Here is a 21,572-nt window from a genome sequence, read left to right as displayed (position 1 = left end):
CGTTACCTCACGGAAGTCTATCCTAAGTAAGAAAAGGACCAATATTTATAACACAGTAAAAACTCTGTGTTTGGCACTAATCGGTGTAACATAGCTCCTGAAGATGCCCCGTGGAGGGGTGAAACACGTGTTGAGTAGTTTGGTGGTGGCGGTTGTGTGATTCGCATTGTTTGCCGCATACGCATTTGACGCTTAATTCTCTTATGTTTATAAATATGTAAATAAATTTGTTAATTACAATAATTACCTTTCTTATTAGCTTAACATCGGCATGTACCACCGGCGGTACACCCCGTCGAATGTGTTAAAATGTCTTGATTGACTACTAAAGTACACGGTCAGCTGTGAGTAAGACGACCACAAACATTGTTCAGCTAATCTGTATTATATATATATATATATATATATATATATATATATATATATATATATATATATATATATATATATATATATATTATTAATCCAAACATACTTATCACGGGGCACTTCACTCCAGACGCGGCGTGGGTAAGCCACCACTAGGGGAACCGATGACATGATCAAGGTAGATAAAAGTAATAAAAGCTTTGTTGCACGACTGCACCTCTGCATGTGCGAAAGTGGCTAAATATTGGTCCTTTTCTTACCCAGGATGGACTTCCACAAGGTAACGCCTAATTCCATTAAATATTTAAGGTAGATTAAAGTCGCTTTATTCAGGCAGTGCGAGACTGGTCAACGTGCGATCATTTACGAAGGCTTTGTACCGAAAATGGTCGTTTAAGACCATAGACACTCACTGCAAGGCATTGATCCTCCCCCAAAGATATACATGAGGGGATATACCATGATCACCACTCTTGGAAGATGGGTTATTATGTTACGCAGAGGAAACTGCTGCTCATCCTCTGGAAACTTGTTTAAGCTGTGGCAATGCTGTATAATTAATGCGCAAATTGTGAACCTTATAAAAATCAGAGACCAATACCACTGGTTTACCACTGATAAAAGAAAAACAAAAATTTTTAATCATATCATTTTTCATACTAATTTGTAACTCTCGTGTAATGGGATAACATATATCTATTACCAGATAAATCTAAGAATGAAATATTATCTTATATTGATTAAACGAACAGTTAATTCTCGATTAAACGGTTAGTTAACTCTTGATTAAAACGTTGAATAATTCTTAATTAAACTTTAACGTAATTAAGCATTTAGTTAATCATTGATTTAACTATTATACTTTGATTTACAATGTAAATATCAAGTTAAAGTATGTAGTGACAAAGTTAACAATAATGATTAGGATAAACGAACAAAGGGCCGTACTAAGCTTTGGTTATTTGAATACCAGAATAAGGCAACCTTGAACTGAATAATACTTTTTTTGGTATTTTTTTGCCAGCTTGTCTTTCCTGCTTCGGTGAGTATGAGGGTGGCAGAGCACTAAAAGCCTCTCAGTTTAGACCTCTGTGAGTTTTCTTTAGATTTCCAAAGAAGTGTGAAATATAGAATATACTAACTAGCTGATCCCGCAAACGTTGATTTGCAAAAAAAAATTTAAGTTTTTAATTAACAAATGTAAGATAAGGGTTGATCGTAGAGGGGTGAAAATTTAGGTTTGTATGTATTTTTGTATGCTGTATCATAATAAAATAAAAACCAAAAAAATTGTCTAAAAAATTAAAAATAAAATTTAGGGGTGGACCACCCTTATCACTTAGGGATATGGAAAATAGATAGTAGCCGATTCTCACACATACTGAATACGCATGTAAAATTTGGTAAAAATCGGTCAAGCCGTTTCGGAGGAGTTCAAGTTCGAACACCGTGACACGAGAATTTTATATATTAGATATACTAGAAACACATACATATTTTGACACATATTTTCCCATATCAAAGAACTTTTGTCTGCTCTTTCTACTTTGAAAGATTTCTCAAGAAGTGTGACAACCAGAATATAAATACTAAAAACACATACATATTTTGACACATTTGTTCCTATATCAAAAAACCTTTGTCTGCTGTTTCTACTTTGAAAATAATTTCATAGAAAATCTTAAAAGCGATAATGTGTGTCTCCAAATTATTTTAATATTTATTATATTAATTAATACATATATTAGCCATACCTCACAACTTCGTTTGCATTTTAACCAAAAAAAAATGTTATATTTATTTTTCGTTTTAATTTTAATAATATGAGCCAGATATGAATTTTACAAATTCTCTTGTCACCCATAACTCGAAACGTCATCTTTCGTTCGCTGTTTTCGTTTCTAATTTAAATCAGCATCAGATCAGACAGTGGCGTCATCTGTCGGAATTTAATCATACTAACTTAAAAACCTTCGTGGGGTCATAGACAACAACTTTGCTAAAGATCATCACATGATCAAATGCATTGTTTACTATTTTATAAAGGACATACAATCAAAGATTCATATATATCTACATATATATTTTTCTTTTCAATCTCAATTTAATGACTGAGTAATCCAAATAATCTAAGATCTAAGAGATGTTCTATGTTCAAAATTATACGCCGAACAATGAGTGTCCGAAAAAAAAAAAAAATTACTCACACAATAATAATCTCCTACTACGATACAACGAGTAGCACATAAACACCAATAAAACCTGTGACCAACTCGCACAAAACAACCACTCCGTTTCGAACTCAAACAACTTGTATATATCACTTCACTTTCACACTCGCGCGATAAGTGATCTCGCTATCGAGATACGCGACCGTGGTAGCGGCGCATGTTGCAGACGCACTCCGCTGTCTGCTCCCGCCTCGTGTGAAGGCGAACGCACACAGCTATATTGATTAGGCCGGCGACACAACACGCGAAGCTATTTTCGAGTAATAATAAAGTGATTTGTTTGCAAAATAAAAATGTTCTTTATTCGTATATGCTATTACATGCCCTTTCAAATTGTCAATCAATCTGTCGGCAATGTTGTCCCTACAGGATGTTATCAAGCACAGAAGGCAGTACTGCTATAAATAAATAGTTTTAAAAAGAACGCGCGACAATAATTAGCCTCCTGAGTGAACATCAACATTTATTATCACGCATTAACATCAGTTAAGTATTCTTGAATATAATCATATAGTTTATTCAATAATATTTTATTTGAAATTGATAGTTGAATTTTATTGTACTTCCTTGTGCCATAAATGATTTATTTTATTTTTGAAGACGAAATCTAGGAGTATTCAGATTATTTTTATTTCAAGTATTAACACTGTGTCTATCACTACTAAATTATTTATGATGTTTTTCACAGACAAACAAAACATTATAATAGATTTATTGCAACATTATATGATTGCCAGTGAGGTTCAAGTTAATAGAAACAACAATGAAATTAGAGTCGCCTTATCATAGAATTCTGCAATATAATACATATCATAGCTTCTCGCCACCACATATTTTGATTTCTAGAATTTTTACTTACATTTTTATGATTTATTCGTATATCACTGATTTTAGAATGTAAATTACTTTTGTAATATACTACGAACATCGTTACGCTTTGTAACCGTTTCTTTTTTCCTCAAATACATAAATAAACAAATAAGCTACGATCTTACAAATCGAAAGACCGATATACAATAGCCATGCTTGGTGATATACACCAAAATAGTATATCGAGGTGAACAATTATAGCTAAACCTATCATTCAGTGAAAGAAAACATTGCAATCAAACACAAGGAATCAGAATTAATTAAATCCAACACCAATTGATACCGCGTATGTAACGACTTCTACTTTCTCTTTGATAGAAAGCTTGTAACCTAACAATGTGAATATTTTAATACAACTACATACATAATACTATGATCAAAAAGTAAGATAAATTCTATAATTCTTTTCCCAAGCTAATACCATCTTTTTCAAAGTAATCCCCATACGATAACACAACCTTTTGCCAACGCTTTTTCCAGTCCTCAAAACATAATAGTCTTTTTCCGGTATAGCCCTCAATACCTTATTCGATTCCATTTGTACCTTCTTAATAGTCAACACGGCGTCCACGCATTGACTTTTTAATTTTGCCTGGAAGTCACATAGTCAGAAATCCCACAGAGCCAAATGAGGCGAATACGGGAGAGTTGTTGCGGAACAAATTCAGTCGATTTTTTGGCAAAAAAAAAGTCGCAGAGAACTTGATGTGTTTGAGTCACAAAACATTTAAAATGATTTTGGCTCAGCCAAATGATATTACAACTTTTGACAAACACACGTTTGGCAAATGTTATAGTTCTATCAACGCAGGAAAAATATCTTCCTAATGTCCGGGAGTTTTATGACAATTTCACCTTACTTTTTGATCGCAGTAATGAACAATAACTCTATATCCAACGTATCAAGATTCTAGGTCATCAATAGTTTTATTCTTGTATTAAAAATTTCCAAGTATCAAGATTTTTGGTAGCTGGCTTCTGTCTTGGTTATCAAAAATTAGGACCTTAAGTTGGAGTGGAGACCATGGACCAGAAAGCGCAACTTAGCCGTCCGTACACAAGGTGACACACCTTATTAAGCTCATCAGAAGACGCTGGATCCAGGCCGGTTCTTATCGGTCTTATTGTAAATATATGGGGAAAGCCTATTTCTAACAGTGGGTGATAATGATAAACCGATCCGAATTCGTACTGTCTAAAACCAACAGCCTGTTGCAATGCAAGAGAAAAAAAATTAAACGTATTTCATAATGATAACCACCATTTATTCAATAGTAAAAGCAATAACAAATAAAAATATTTCTATTTCCTATATTGCAAGACTAAAATGTATGGAACTTACATTGTTGTCATTAAATTTCATTTACGAAGAGCAACTATTGTTTTTCTAGCCGGCTCTTCTCAAAGGATCAGCATTCCGACCAGTTGTAGGTTACTCGCGAACTTACTAAACTGACCTTTTTATAATGTTAAAATATTTGACGACTCAAATACCTATTCAAATATTTCCAATTTAAATATCGTAAATATAAAAAAATAGAATTGTTCGATTTTTTATTTTTACCTACATATTTCAAGACCATGGTAGGGAAAAACGAGAAGTCCTCAAAAATAGAGACCATAAAAAAACATTTGACGATTTGTTTTTATAGCTCAGTGTGCCTCCGTCCTAACCCGGGCGACGGTTAAGTAACAAAGTGGGAGGAAGCGTTACAAGGGCGGGTAGTACTACGGTGCTAGGGCCGTTTGATTTCGCTAATGAAAGAACGCGGGGAGAAGGTTTAGGGTCCCCCCCTCTCTCTCCATAAACTGCGTGTTCAGACCTTACATACGAGCCTTCTTACATCGTGCTAAATTGGTACCCACTATCTATATAAAGCGTAGTGCATTTTTTAAGACAGGTATTTACATACATTTTCTTATACACAGGAAGTTTGTTTATTGTGCTGTCAATTAATGTATAGTACCACTTTATGCAAAACTCAATAGTTTCGGAAAAAAAAATAATGTTTCAATAATATTATAAAAGGGATTATCAAAATTCAGATTACTGCACATTAAAAATAAATATTTTTAAAAAACTTTTAAGTTAAACGGTTTTTTGATACCCATATTGTAGTGGTTGTGGGAAAATATGTACCTAGTCCGCCATATTGGAACAGCGTCCACCTTGAATTTTAAATTTTGACATAATCATCGTGTTTTACTAGTGTAACCCTTTCATTTGATAACCATTTTGAGGAGGTTAAGGAAAAATATGTAATCCGCCATTTTGTATCGGCGGCCATTTTAGATTTATAATGTTATTGATTTTATTATATTGTATTGTCATCTAAATTAAACGAGTGTACCAAATTTCAGATCAATCTGACAAAGGGAAGGTGTTTAAATTTTAATTTCTAATTTTGACCCAAATAAATAAACAATTAAATTCCGTACGGGTGGGTCGAACTAAATAAAACCGTTTAATAATTATTGTTTCTTTCCTTGCAGACATTGACATTACTCACAATCTATACGTTGAGCGTATGTAAGAAGTAAAAAAAATACAAGACCACCGATAGAGGACTGAAACTTGCGATCCTAGTTCGCGAGTTCGATTCCTCAGGTATAATTTTAAATAGTGTACACACTTTTTATAATAATTATATAGGATTGGCATTGCTCACATACAAGTATGCAGAGGATGAACAGCAGCGTCTTCTGCGTGTACCACACCGCGATCGCCAACATTCCTTCCATTTCTCCCGGTAAATCAAATACTTCCCAACCGGATATTAGAAATCTATAACTTATGTCCAGCGGTGGGCGTCCTGCAAGTATTCTTAAACGAGACTTGTACATACAACGATAACAATTTGCTTGAACAATCATTTCCTTTTTTTTATTTATTTTTGGCCCCCGCTATTGGGACCTCTCGTACCCCCATCTTTGGTGGGACAGGGACTTTACGGGCAATTTATTTTTTCACATAGTTATTTATTATTTCCATTCTCTCCTTTCGTTCTTCACATATTCTTTCATGCCACATATCTGCTATCTTTCCCTTTTACTCTGTGACCTTTCATTCCTCCCCCATTACATGTTAAATTTTATCTTTATTTCTTTTTGTTTACATTTTTATCACATTTTATATCACATTTTGAGTTACATTATATATTTTTATTTACATTATATATATATTTAATTTTTTTCTTATTTTCTTTAATTTAATCATTTCCTTTAGAGCATACACCCTAAGGAGTTGTATGACATATATTGGTCCAAGGAGATGGTGCACTTCATGAGTAGGCGTCCTTACTCTGGGAAGAATATCCCGAAATGGAGAAATATCCTGGACAAAACTCACGTCTAAGCTGATAAAGAAATTCTGATTAGCCAAGGCTACAGTACCGAGGCTCCACGAGGATCTGGAGCTAAAGAGCGAGGCGTAGTGCTGTATAACAGTGTCCATCATGCGGTGGTAGCAATATCACATCACACGTGCGTGTTTTATACGGACGAGACTCCCAGACCAGACCACCTCACAGATACTGGTGAACAACCTGAGGCTGGTAATATGGAGTAGGGATGATGAAGCGATCTCACGAAACATAACTTCAAAGAACACCGTTAAAATAGGTCAAGATTTTTCTGAAACATTAGGTCCAAATGTAAAAACACGGTACGCTAATGTCTGTGTAATAATAATAAAATGTTTGGACAATACCAATACATAGGCTGAAGCGATTTCATAAGCGGATTATTCCACGCGTTACGTCAGACGGTGGATCCGAAGGTAAGGGGATTAGCAAACCAATGAAGTGCATGGAACACGATTCTATTTACACGTCGACTTATATAACAAGGCTGGATTCTATGGGGGACATGCCAACTGCTTTAACATGCACAGAAACATCGAGAAGTTATTTAAAAAAATAACTTAAACTTCTTTGGACTAAGTAATCTTACTCCAGTTTAGCTAGAGACTTCCTCTGTTGGACATATGAGCTCAAAAGTCAACGCTGTTAAGTCAATTTTTAAATATTTTTTCAGATTTTTGGAAATTTTGATGACATAAATAACAATCTTTTTAGCTATTAAAGGATATATTCGTTGGTTACTTTTCTCTAGGTTAGCTCTTTTCTAATAGCTTCTGAATAAGTAAGAAAAGGACCAATATTTAGACACAGAGTCTCTGTGTTTGGCACTAATCGGTTTAACATGATGCCCCGTGGTGGGGTGAAACATGTGTTGAGGGATTTAACGATGGCAGTTGTGTAATTCGCATTGTTTGCCGCATACGCATTTACCAGCGGGCGGGCGGTGCACTTTGTTGCACGACTACGACTGCATGTGCGGATGTGGCTAAATATTGGTCCTTTTCTTATTTAGGATGAACTTCCACAAGGGTTACCTTGTGGAAGTCCATCCTGAATTCATGCCTGCCTGATTCCATTAAATATTTAAGCTTCTGAATATATTGTATAATAATTTCAGAAGCCATTGTGAATTAGTCTACCTTTTATCAATACTACAAATTTCTCATATTTATCAGCTGCCAAAATGTATTTCCTAAATTTTCAATAAAAACTTACGTGTTTATTTACACGTCCTGTACATATCTTGTATTTTTGCAAAATTTAAACCTCGATGAAAGACTTAAACCAGTGATTGCCAAAGTGGTCTATAACGACCCCTAGGGGTCTATGACAACCTGCAAGGGGTCTACGTCAACGAAAAAAATTTTTTTTAATGTTACGTATATTTTACATAACAGATACAAAATTTTATTTTGAATAGTTTTAATTTTAATTCAATTAATAAATGTATAAATAAACGTGTGTTTTTACTTCAAGTTTTTGACACTAAACTTCACTACAGATAGAAATTTACAGGAAATCAATATCAGGTAAGTAGGGGGTCTTCCCAACACGGAAAAATATGGCAAAGGGGTCTACGACACAAAAAAGTTTGGGGAACTCTGACTTAAACTATTCTAATGAAATTATTAAACAAAGAATTTACAAACAAATATATCAGAAAACATTAATTTTCTCAATTTTAATGTTTTTCATTATTCATCATTGACTTCTTAGCAGCTCGAAGCGGAACCAGATTATTCAAAATAAATTCCGTAAAACCTTATTGGAATATCATTTGCAAAATTCAAAACGAATATTTAAATGACAAGAGTCTTTGACAATGATGTCGCCTGATTATTTTGTTTACATTTAAGCTATACCTTATAAAGTGTACATGTATAAATCTGTATTGTTAAACCATTAAAAGAAGTGTTGCGTAGTTTCTTCTTGTCCCTTCTACACAACTATAACACCTTGCGAAGCATTCCATTCATACATTTCCTCTCGTTTCTCTTACCATGGGTGGAGGAGAGACATAGACAAAAAAAATTCGGATTTAATTTTATTAATGTACATTCTCATTCATCATTCATCAAACCAGATGACCACGTGGTAAAAACTGCCTTAAGCCTCCCAGAATTCCCAAGAGGGAGAGGGCGTCCAAAAGCTACGTGGTGGTCTAATAACCTTCAACTTGATGCAGGGACAACCCAGGATAGAGTGGTCTGGCGCTAATTGATAAGGAGACCCGACCTCAAATAAAGGGAAAAGGGAAGGAAGAAGACATTCTCTTTTGTATCTTCCTTTTATCCTTCACATGATCTATCTTGCCTCACTTGTAGATCTTCTTCTTTCAGAACAGTTAACTGGGTCCTGATGAGTGTTGCATACCTTTTGGACAATGTCAATCTCTTTCATCTCCTATACTAACTCCCAATAACGAAACGCACACGATCTTCGTAACAGCATTATATAACTGTAAAGCGGTATTTTAAAGCATTATACACTCTATTTACTCTACTGTAAGTCGTGTTTCAATTGACGTCGCCGCTTCGTGAAACATAATGTGCAGAATCTAACCGAGGAGTACAAGGTGCGTTGAACCCGGTTAACTGAATCGCTTTATGATTTTGGGAGGTAATAAATTCATAGTTTTGTATAGTGATCGCGGAAGCGCTAGGTTCTGAACGTAGAGACGATGATGGCGCGTATGACAAGACGCACACGAGATGTTTAAGAACAGATAAATCTCAAGATCTATATGAAGCGGAGGTTTTATGACTGAACTGATTTACTATATTATAAAGACCGCGCTTGCACTGTCCACATCCAGCTACTTCCCGGGACTTTAGCCATGACGTCGATCCATCTTCAAGAGGTCCCTACTTGCGCGCAAACTATTGTCTAATATTAATCGACCCTGGTGAACGCTTTTCTCGAGGAACCTTCTCAATTATATACAATCTTCTTCTATCGGTGATTTCATCATCAGGGCTACCTTGATCTTCAACACTTCAACTCACTGCTTTGCACATGTTTTTAGCCTGGATTTCATCTATCATTTGTTTTATTAACAGGATAAGTTAGTACCGCCTTCAAAGACAGGTAACAATTTCCTTTGTTTATATTGTCTCCATTAGGAGTTCAGCCATTACAAGAGAATCAGGTCCTGAGGTTTTTAAGACCATGAGGTGCTTCTGCCTGGTTTACTGTCTCGTTTGATTTTATCCTGTTAACTGGACTACCTAGTAGTTCCGGTGCTAAATTCCTTTTGTTATGATGATCTTCGCTGCAGCTCTGGTATTCATCTTTAACCATGGCCTTTTTTACATTCGTTCCCCTTTTTTATTTTTGGGACAGAGATATATTTTCCAATAATTTTTCATTTACTCCTTTTATCTCTCAACGTCTCGATTTCTTTCATTTATTGTTCTCATCACATTTATTTTACATTAACATTCTTTAATTTTTGCTTTTTATAATTAACTTGCTTATATAATACAACCTTACAGGTAAATTATTTCCTTATTATACTTTTATCACAGTTATTTTTGCCGGTATTATTGTTATTTTGTTTTTTGACCTCCACTTTGTTCGTTTTTTTTAAATCTTTCACAACTTTTTTGCAAAACCGCAGAAACATGACGGTCTCAATCGTCTCCCATGAGGGATGCTATACAGTCTCTGATGACCTTCACAGTCAGATATACGGGAGAGCTTGTTATTCCGTTTACCACGGTCTAGTCCACCCCTGGGTCACAGGTGCACGAAGACTCCCAGAGCTCACACATGAACATCTGCGCGTAAGGTTTTGTTTACTTATTTTCCTGCCTTCTTGGATTATTAACTTCATTATTAACCGGAGATGACATTGTAAGCTACTAATTACAAAGGTCAACTCACGTAACTTGGTTTAAGTTATTTTGCCGCGGATAAGAAAATTGAAGCCGTATTAGTCTGTCTGTTGTCCATAATTGCATCAATTCTCATTAATGACCTTCAGGTACACCTTGAAGTACCTCGTGTACACTGTCTGTAAATACATGTACCCGTGTGTACACCAATACCTCGCTTTGCGTCGTTTCGTTTTGCGTTTTTTTCAAAGTTGCGTCGCTGCTTAATTATTACTAATTTTCACTGTGCGTCGTTAGATTTTCGAGGTTGCGTTGTTTTGGGTTCGAATCTTTAATTCTTTTCAAAAAGATGACAACACTTTTGTTTCTAATTGCGCCATGCTGTCAAAACTAAGCGATTTCCTTTCTAAGTAAAAACAACGTAATTTGAATAAAGTTTTATTTTCACTTTGTTTTGCTAATTTTAGAGGTCACTTTCAATTGCGTACTGTTTTGTAATGTAGTAAGTGTTATTGTTTTTTTTTTAAAAAAGAGAATTATAAATTTATATAATTTTTTACGTGTTGTATCTGTTTACAAAAAAGGTAAATATTATTCCAATTTATTTATTGGCAGAGTTATATTATTTTTGTTTTTTAAATGTTTACTTTGTTCAATTTTCTTTTTAAAAAGTAGTATTTTCGTAACCCTGGAACCTATCTTCGATCTTTACATGGTTTGCTATAGATAATCTTAATTCACTTTGCGTCGTTTCAATTTACGTTGTGTTTTTTTGGAACGTAACCACGACGCAAAGTGAGGTATTGGTGTATAGTGTCTCAGTCATTCGTAGGTCGATGTATACGACTATAACTAACAAAACGACGGTATGTTTATCTCTTTGTAAATTCAAGAAATTATTGCCATTCCGTTGAGCTATGTACAAAATTTGATACAGGTTCTTTGTTCCATTTCTTTTGAATAGGTAAAAATCGGAAACGAACCAAAACACGTGCAAGCAGAGCAGCTGTCAACAATTAACTGAACATTCAAAATGGCCGAACTTGTCAGCATAAGTGAGAGACATGTGTACCATCATAACACCAGAAAAAAAAAAATCGAAATTCGAATATATGTAACCCGCGGAAATTCAAAATTCGCGATACTTTTTGAACACACCTCGTATACTATCATTCGCCTACGGATTTCCTCATTGGCTCGTTGATAGACCTTGTTTTTTATGATCCTGTTTTTTTGGACCTCTCATACTCCCTCTATCATATTGAGGACAGGAACTAACTGAATTTGTTAGCTCTGTATTATTTATTTTACTAAAATTAATAAACACCTTGCGAATCAGTCAAAAATATAAATAGACTAGCTGTTCCCGCAAACGTTGTTTTGCAAAATAAAAATAGGGTTTTAATTAACAAAAAAAATAAGGGTTGATCGTAGAGGGGTGAAAATTTAAGGTTGTATGTATTTTTGTATGCTGTATCATAATAAAATAAAAACCAAAAAACTTGTCTAAAAAATAAAAATAAAATTTAGGGGTGGACCACCCTTATCACTTAGGGGTATGGAAAATAGATAGTAGCCGATTCTCAGACATACTGAATACGCATGTAAAATTTGGTAAAAATCGGTCAAGCCGTTTCGGAGGAGTTCAAGTTCGAACACCATGATACGAGAATTTTATATATTAGATAATAAGTTGACGATCAATTTTATCTTTTATCTTTAATACAATTTGAACGTTGACATTGTTCTCTAAAATAGACAACACAATGATATCAAAGCGTCTGTCATCGTGTTTGCCGAAATCGTGCGCGAGAATGTCATACGGTGCATCGAACTCGACGCGGGATTAGATCATTGAACCTAACTTCATTGGACCACATCCGCCGCGAACGGCAGAGACATCACATTCGCTCGTGTCTGATGAAATTCCACCTTAACTATAAGTAACCCGCAGTGGAATTGCACTTTAATTTAGACCAGTGATTCCCAAAGTGGTCTATATCGACCCCTAGGTGTCTATGACAACCTGCAAGGGGTCTACGTTAGCGAAAAAAAAATTGAGGGTCCATGAAATGAAAATGGGGGTCCACGATAGTGGATCTCAACACATACACTGATAGTACCTATTTACTTAGATCATACTATTTTATAATATCAATAAAAACATTTACATAGTTTAAAAAAGTACCTATAAAGTAAAAAAAATATTATACGTGTATATATAAAATTGTGTAAGTTGTAGGATGTTGGTATTCGCTTTGTGGTCGCAATACATTTTGTACATACAATAAACTTCACTACAGTTAGAAATTTACAGGAAATCAATATCGGGTAAGTAGGGGGTCTACCCAACACGGAAAAACATGGTAAGGGGTCTACGACAAAAAAAAGTTTGGGGAACTCTGATTTAGACATTGTGATATGACAATACCTTGTTCACACTCATCAGGATATCTCCGAAACCATGAATTTTAGAAATTTGAAATTTTGTAGAATTATTCCTCTCTACAAATAGAAGACAGCTAAGAACGGAATTTACAAAATTCCAAAACTGAAAAGACTTAAGTCTGTGAAATGTGCGGACATTAGGCAGTAATATCAAAAAATGATATGGCAATACTGTGTTATGGTCTAGGATAGTGATTCCCAAAGTGGTCTACATCGATCCCTCGGGGTCTATGACAACCTGCAAGGTCTACGACAGCGAAAAAAAAATTGATGGTCCATGAAACGAAAATGGGGGTCCACGACAGTGGATCTCAACACATACACTGATAGTACCTATTTACTTACATCATACTATCTCATAATATCAAAACATTTACTTTATTTTTAAAAGTACCTATGAAATAAAAAAAATGTTTATTTAATGTTACATATATTTACATAACAAATACAAAATTTTATTTTGAGTAGTTTTAATTTAAATTCAATTAATAAATGTATAAATTAACATGTGTTTTTATTTTAAGTTTTTTACACTAAACTTCACTACAGTTAGAAATTTACAGGAAATCAATATCAGGTAAGTAGGGGGTCTATCCAACACGGAAAAACATGGCAAGGGGTCTACGACAAAAAAAAGTTTGGGAAACTGCTCTGGAAGAAATAATATGACAACATTGACACACGCGTAGATTTCACAATATCACATATTTAGAATTTTTATTCGTATATATTAATATAATAATTTAATTTATTTGTATTGTTATTTTCAATATTTTAATGGCTACACGTGTACCGTTATTATAGAAAGTACAATTAAATAAGTTTCCATATAAACACATCCTTCCACCTAAACCTACATGCTATGATGAACCTATGATAATAGCAAACAAATAAAATATACAATCTAAAACATTTAAATAAAACAAAAGTAAAGTAATTGGTAATAAACTGTCATATAGACAATAAGTAAACAAAATTATAATTAACCGAGGTAAATAAATGTAAATATAAACATTCAAAAATAAAAATTAATGTAAATATAAAATCTGGCAAAGAAGACTATGAAACTGAGGCGATGTACGAAAGAAAAGATAAGAAAAGGAATGCAAGATATGGTGAAGAGAAAGAAAGAGAAATGGATGGCAGATATAAAAGAGAGAGGAGCTTGACAAGTCCCTGCTTTACCGTGGTAAGAGAGAAAGAGAGGTCCTCAAAAACAAGGCCAAAAAAATTACCCTCCTCTTCTATTCAATAATTTAATTTAAACATTGCATATATCTACAGAGTCTAGAAAACATACATTGAGTAAACAGAATATATTTACATTGAACTATAAGATATTTTAATCTATGGCATCATTCCAAGCGCGCGAAAAAATTGAAAATAGAATAGCGCTACAAAACAATAACATTAGGTTGACTTCACACTAGATCGCTTCATCGTATCAGCACAAACGCCCACTGCAAGGTGTAGGCCTTCGCACCAGATATCTATGGGGTTAGAGATCGGAGTGTGGAATCATGATACACAGAGGACGCTGCTGACTGTACCTCGGAAATATTTTATGAACAGTGGCCTATCCTGTATAACTAATGCACAAAGTGTGAGTTATATAAGGTTGTATCCCGGGAATCAAACTCGCAATTTACAATTGGTCCCATTCCACAAGCGCTAGGCTACCACTACTCCTCTAGATGGGTTGTCGGATCCATTTTAAACACACTTTTATTTATTACATATAACTCGCTTTACATGTAAAACTGCTGAAGTTGGTAAGGCTGCTGAAACCGATGTACCACGCCTTAGGTATGCGCGCGGCGAGAGGGGGAAGACAAACATCAGTGTTAGGAGCACTCAGTGGCGTACCTAGGGGGGGGGGGGGGGTAGGTGCGGTCCGCACCGGGCGGCACTTACCTTGGGGCGGCATTTTTTATATTTACTTATGGTTGTAAAAAGCAACTTTTTCATTTTAAATTTATTTTCTTTCTTGAATAATAAATGATTATTATAAGTTTAATATTTGATTTATATAAATTATGATTAAATTTATGATTTCGAATATTATTCCTCGGTGTATATAAATGCATTTTAGTGTAAATTTTGGATTCTAATTCAAGAACAAGATAATAATTTTATTTCATTGTATTCATTAAAATTCGTTGAATTCGTAAAAAGATCTTTACGACTTTGTTTGGCAATTTTTCCTAACTAAATTTTTTTGATGTCAGTTTATAAATGTCATTTCTTTTGAAAAGTTTATATGATTACTTTGAAGTGATATATCAATATTTTTTTAAATCAAAAACCACTATTTGATTGACATATAATAGAAAGGGCGGCAAACTGGAGATCGCCCCGGGCGGCAAAAGTTCTAGGTACGCCACTGGGAGCACTAATATTAAGCTTAAAAAGAGAATTCATGACATTAAAATAAAATCAAAAACCTGTTAACGAAAAAAATATATTGAACCCCCCCCCCCCCAAACTAAGTATCCACAAGAGCTCTGTACAAACCATCTTGGGCACCCGCAACATGCATAGTATACAAAAACTTATACCAGGTTCTTTACTCAAATAGTTGCTTCGTGTAATTTTCTACGTATTATCTCTTAAGTGTGTGGTCGGCCTAATAAGAAACCATTTGCGGGGCTTTCCCGACAACATGATTAATTATTCCCCGCTTTGAGACGCTTGCGTAAGTCCAGGCACGTTTTGACGCCATTTATTAAAGTGGATTCATGAGAAAAATTATAAATATAATACTTTTTTTTTAATAATAGGTTTAATGTATATATATACAAAAAGTGATTTGTTATAGAAAAAACTTACATCCTTCACATCTCTTATATTTTTTTCGCAGTTGCGTCGCTGCTTAATTAGTACTAGTTTTTGGGTTCGAGTCTTTAATTTTTTTTTGAAATTTTCTTTTTTTTCTCAAATATGTCAATTCTTTTGTTTCAAATTGCGCCATGCCATAAAACACAGGGATTCTATTTTTAACTAAAAATCAACGCAATTTGAATAAAGTTTCATTTTCAGTCTATTTTGCTAATTTTAGAGTTCAGTTTCAATTACGCAGTGTGTTGTGCTTTTTTTTTAAAGAGAATAATAAATTATTCCAATTTATTTATATTATTTTTGTTTTTTAAAAGTTTACTTTGTTCAATTTTCTTTTTAAAAAGTAGTATTTTCGTGACCCCGGAACTCGTAGTTTACATGGTTTGCAATAGAAAATCTCAATTCACTTTGCGGCGTTTCAATTTGCGTCTTGTTTTTTTGGAACGTAACCACGACGCAAAGTGAGGTATTGGTGTAGTTAAAATCTTTCTTTATTATACCTATCACAGTTAATTTCGCCTATATTTTTATCATCCCATGCCTGTTTTGTTCTGTTTTGTTATAACTAAATCAAAATGTGTTGATTTCCAACGTCACCTATGAAGGATGCTATACTGCAGCTGGTGAACTTTTCCCTCGTCTCTGCTTCACAGTCAGTCCTCCCAATCACCCCAAGGTCACTGGACCTCACACCGTGTCATAGGTCCACCTAGTGGGGAACTTTCCCACACCGCATCAAACGGCTAGTGGACGCCATACGATAACCATTGTTACCTAACGAACGTAATAACGTTACAAAATAATTAAATTACCTTTACATCGTTGAATCATTTGAGTTATATTTCTGGCCGGATCTTCTCAACAGATCAGCGTTCCGAGTCGATAGTAGTTCGACGAATCAAAAGTGCTTTTGAATGCGCATATATATATATATATATATATATATATATATATATATATATATATATATATATATATATATATATATGTATATTTTACAGAAAAATCGATTGATTTCTACCGCTCCGGCATTGATTTGTATACTAAATAACAAAAGGCTGTTTATAACGAAGGTGAATACATTGTTTATTATAAATAAAAACTTGTTGAAAATGTAATCGTGTGAACTTAAGAAAGCAACATTACTTTCCGGTGCCCCCTAATATATATATTACATATCGTGTAAGCCGGATTCCGACTTGACAAGCTACCGACGCTTGCTCGAAAACATCCAATTACCTCTAATTAAATAATAACTATTCAATTGGTATAATTCAACGAAGTCGACAAAATTCAAATCCTTGATAATTGGTTACAAAGGTAAAACTATTAAGGTGTTAATACATAGCTCATTTATTGTCAACTAGCTGTTCCCGCAAACGTTGTTTTGCAAAAAAAAATAGAGTTTTAATTAACAAAAAAAATAAGGGTTGATCGTAGAGGGGTGAAAATTTAAGGTTGTATGTATTTTTGTTTGCTGTATCATAATAAAATAAAAACCAAAAAAATTGTCTAAAAAAATAAAAAAAATAATTTAGGGGTGGACCACCCCCCTTATCACTTAGGGGTATGAAAAATAGATAGTAGCCGATTCTCAGATCTACTGAATACGCATATAAAATTTGGTAAAAGTCGGTCAAACCGTTTAGGAGTTCAAGTTCGAACACCGTGACACGAGAATTTTATATATTAGATTTAATGTGTCCAAAAACCACTTCTTTCAGATATCTAAGAAAACCTACTTACAACAACCTTTTTAGTTTGATTTAATTGAATTTTTGTTAGTTTTTTTTTTTTGGATATTCACTTTGTTCAATTTTCTTTTTAAAAAGTATTATTTACGTAACCCTGAAACATATCTTCGATCTTTACATGGTTTGCTAAAGAAAATTTCAATTCGCTTTGCGTCATGCTTTTTTGGAACGGAACCACGAGGCAGTGATTTATTCTATATACTCTAAAAATTGACACAATTAAAATCATAATCTTTGCAACAACTGCTAACATTTATATTTACAAAAACGCTTCGTATAATATTTTTATTCAAAAAGATAAAAGATAACATTAATACCTATCTCCTCCAATTTCATCTAGAAAATTATGGAAAAAATTTGACAAGACGTATTGAAACTCGTTTATTGCAAATATTTAAACCAGATAGTAATTATAACGGTAATTGACATTTTATCCGGTCGGGGCGTTGACATAAAACCTATTACAAGTTTAATAATGTTTTTATATTAATTTAGTCGACCCATTACACGAATTTCTTTCGAAATATATTTTAAATATTTAATAGATTCAGGCGTTACCTTGCGGAAATCCATCCTATCTAAGAAAGGAAATAATATATAGCTATTTCCGCTATGCAGTATGCAGTAGTCGTGCAATGAAGTGATGATATATATACATATATATATATATATATATATATATAAATATATATATATATATATATATAAATATATATATAAAAAATATATATATATAAAAATATATATATAAAAATATATATATATATAAATATATATATTTACACACATATATTATTATTATTACATCAAAAATTAAAAATTTGACAACTAAATATCGCGAACAAATCAAGGGTGTTCACCTCAATGAGTTCATATTTTTTTTGACTAATATATATATATCTTAAAATATACTACTGTGATTAATTAGGTGATATTGTCATTTAAACTACCCAGGCATTATTAGAAAGGCAGGTATTTTTTTCCTAAGTTGGTAGATATGTTTATAAAAGCCTGCATTGCTCTGGTCTAAGTATAAACCATTTTGAAGGATGTTTCTTCTTCATGGGTCGATGTCACACTGCATTGGTTCTTCGAGACTTTTTATGCCAAAAATTCAACTGATATTGTCTCAACCACAGCATTTGCCTGACTTGGCTCCGTGAGACTTCTGGTTATTCTAACTCAAAAAGCCAATACAGGAAACCCCATTATGATTCAATAGAGGCTTAAAGGCTACACCGAGTGTTTCAAAGACTCGAAAAACCATTGGCAAGTGTGTTTTATCGGAGGGAAATGAAATTAATTTGGAAGAATAAATAAAGAATTTACATTTTATAAACAAATTCATCTTACTTCTTTATCGCAGTATTATATGAATAGATTTTTAATGCGTTTTTAATATTTTATTCCATAGTTGTTAATTGATTTAATAATTGACCCACTTGGCGATGCTAACGGCTGTCTTACTAAGAGTTGGAGGTTCAATGAGGTCAGGTTTGTCGGTCGGTTACTATTTCAAGGGCGGGCTTTAAGTACAAGGTCCTTTCGGAGCTGGCTTTCTAGTGGTGATTGTCTATTAGTTGAACCCATTGCGAAGTTATATATTACATAATCATCATCATATCAGCTGATAAACGCCTACTGCAAGATGTACACCTCCCTCAAAAATCACCAAACTCTAACCTTGACAATGCCTAAGGACCTACCCCTGCCAGGTGTACAGGCTCATGGTTACCACACAACAAACTTTTGACCCCACTGACAATAATAACATCTACCTAATTAAATTGCATTTACTTTCCTAATCACTTAACATCTATCATCTACATCATTTTAGGCAAGACACCCACTGCCAGACATAGGCCCTTCACAATAACCCATCTTGCACTGCATGCATCCAGCTACGTCCTGTAACCTTCACTATGTTATCAATTCATCTAGTGGGGGACCTACCCGTGCTACATTTAGTTGGTTTGTTAATAAGATCTTTAAAGTTTTCAAGCCACAAATTTATATGTAAACTTAAATAAGACCTCTTCCTGCAAATAGTAAAAGAATTTTTTTTTAAAATGGTATACTTTGGGATTAAAAGTTTTCCACTGGCACTAGACCTGCTTGGTGACTGTTCAAATAGTGGTCATTTTAAAACAATTGTATTTTCATAAAGCTCCAACAAAAATTTAATGCCCCGAATTTCAGAGATACCTACAAACTTTGCTAGAATAAATGATTTCTAACAAATTCTTTATAAATGTTTTGAGTGTTGTTATGCTTTAATATTTAATTCAATTGGTTACAGATACAAGACCTTTAAAGACATGAATACATCGTTCAGTAACAGTCAATTAATGAACACCCTACCTGGTGGTAGCCAAGTTGTACAGGACTAAGACTTGCGATGACAGGTCTTGGATTCGATTTCCAAAATAAAATTTTGTATAATTCTCACTTTGTGCATTAATGTAAAGGATTGCAAATTCTCACAAACAAGTTTTCAGTTGATGAACAGCACCATTTTCTGCATACCATAACACAATTGTCAACCAAATATCCTTCCTATTAAGAACCTATATTTTATTCACATTATGGTTCAACATTGATGATGTCAGAATCTACCTAAAATGTTACTTGATAACTCTACCAATATAACATTAACATTTTAAAAATAGAATTAACTTTTTATCTTTCAAGGATAATTCAAAGTAAAATAGGCACAAGAGCCATTTTATACACTTCTAACAAACAAATTATCATACAGTGGAGGAACATTGTGAAATATTTCTTTTCTGACAAAAAAAAATCAAGTAAAACCTCTTTATTGGCCTAGGTTGTTACTAACAAATTTTGTCCAATAACTAATTACAGAAATACCATGACTGTACAATTTAAACTTTAACTTGAAGTACGTCAACTTAAATAATGTTTTTACCAAATTTGAGCAACAATTTCAGCACTAGATTCTACTGGAAATCACGTGACTCATTGTGATAGTGTAATTCATGACCAAATAGATTGTTTAAAAAAAAATAATCTCATAAAATACCTTTGCAAAACTTTCTAAACCTAATATTGTTGATAGTAAATATATAAAAAATACTTACAAATTAAAGCTGTTATCTGCTGGAGATAGTGAAAAATATAACTCTTAATATATGAATAATGGGACTCACTAACAACCTCTCAACATCATATCACAATTGGAGATAACATTTATCATTATCGTATTAGCACAAAGACATTGTTACTTCCACACCACTGACGTCACAAAATAGCCAAACTCACAAACAAACCGTCTGAACTCAGTTCGCGACCTCAATTCAATTCAAGACAACTTGATTACCTAAAAACTTAAGTTACAAAAAACTAACTTGTCTAACCGACGAAGGTTAAGCTTAGTAGCTCCACGCTTAATGCAATCGTGTCTCGGTCGGACGGATGAATAAAAAGATAATGACGAGGACAAATTGATGCAACATCATAAAACTTACCAAAGAGTGCTGATGGGATGCTCTTTACTTAAAAATTTACTTTACTTTTCTTTACTCGATTCGTCAGCGTAAAAACGTATTGCACATTATACTACAGCCACTTATCACAACACGACGTCACGCGATTTACTTCGTAATTTTGTACAATTTCTATCTAAACAAAACAATTTTTGAAGAAATGACAAAGTCGTCTCATTCATGACAAATCAACATGTCCTCCAACAGTACATCCGGTCAATTACAAAATATATAAATAATAGAAACATAATGTAAATTAAAGCTTCGCATTTTGACTTAAATATTTAATAAAACATTACTTCTTATAATTAATTAAAATATAAAATTATAAGAGCAGCGTGCAATTATCTTTTATTAC

At 33.6% G+C, this 21,572-nt stretch overlaps 1 protein-coding gene across 3 annotated transcripts in view; it reads right to left on the bottom strand.

The window, feature by feature from the left end:
• The window catches only part of lqf (epsin homolog lqf), a 55,812-nt gene extending 34,387 nt beyond the window's left edge, over window positions 1-21,425 (bottom strand). Inside the window, exon 1 of one of the 3 annotated variants that reach the window (XM_068775525.1) lies at window positions 21,197-21,425. The gene's annotated coding sequence lies outside the window, so the exon portion shown is untranslated. Of the gene's footprint in view, window positions 1-2,576; window positions 2,857-20,809; window positions 21,124-21,196 lie in introns of those variants that run through there. The other 2 variants (XM_068775527.1, XM_068775526.1) reach the window with 2 other exon arrangements.
• Window positions 21,426-21,572: the final 147 nt, after the last annotated feature.

The sequence above is a fragment of the Battus philenor genome, unplaced genomic scaffold (assembly GCF_028537555.1).
Source record: "Battus philenor isolate CCGP_79_NKW_IND1 unplaced genomic scaffold, ilBatPhil1.0.hap1 SCAF_9, whole genome shotgun sequence".
Classification (NCBI taxonomy): domain Eukaryota; kingdom Metazoa; phylum Arthropoda; class Insecta; order Lepidoptera; family Papilionidae; genus Battus; species Battus philenor.
This window is presented reverse-complemented; position numbering and strand designations above follow the sequence as displayed.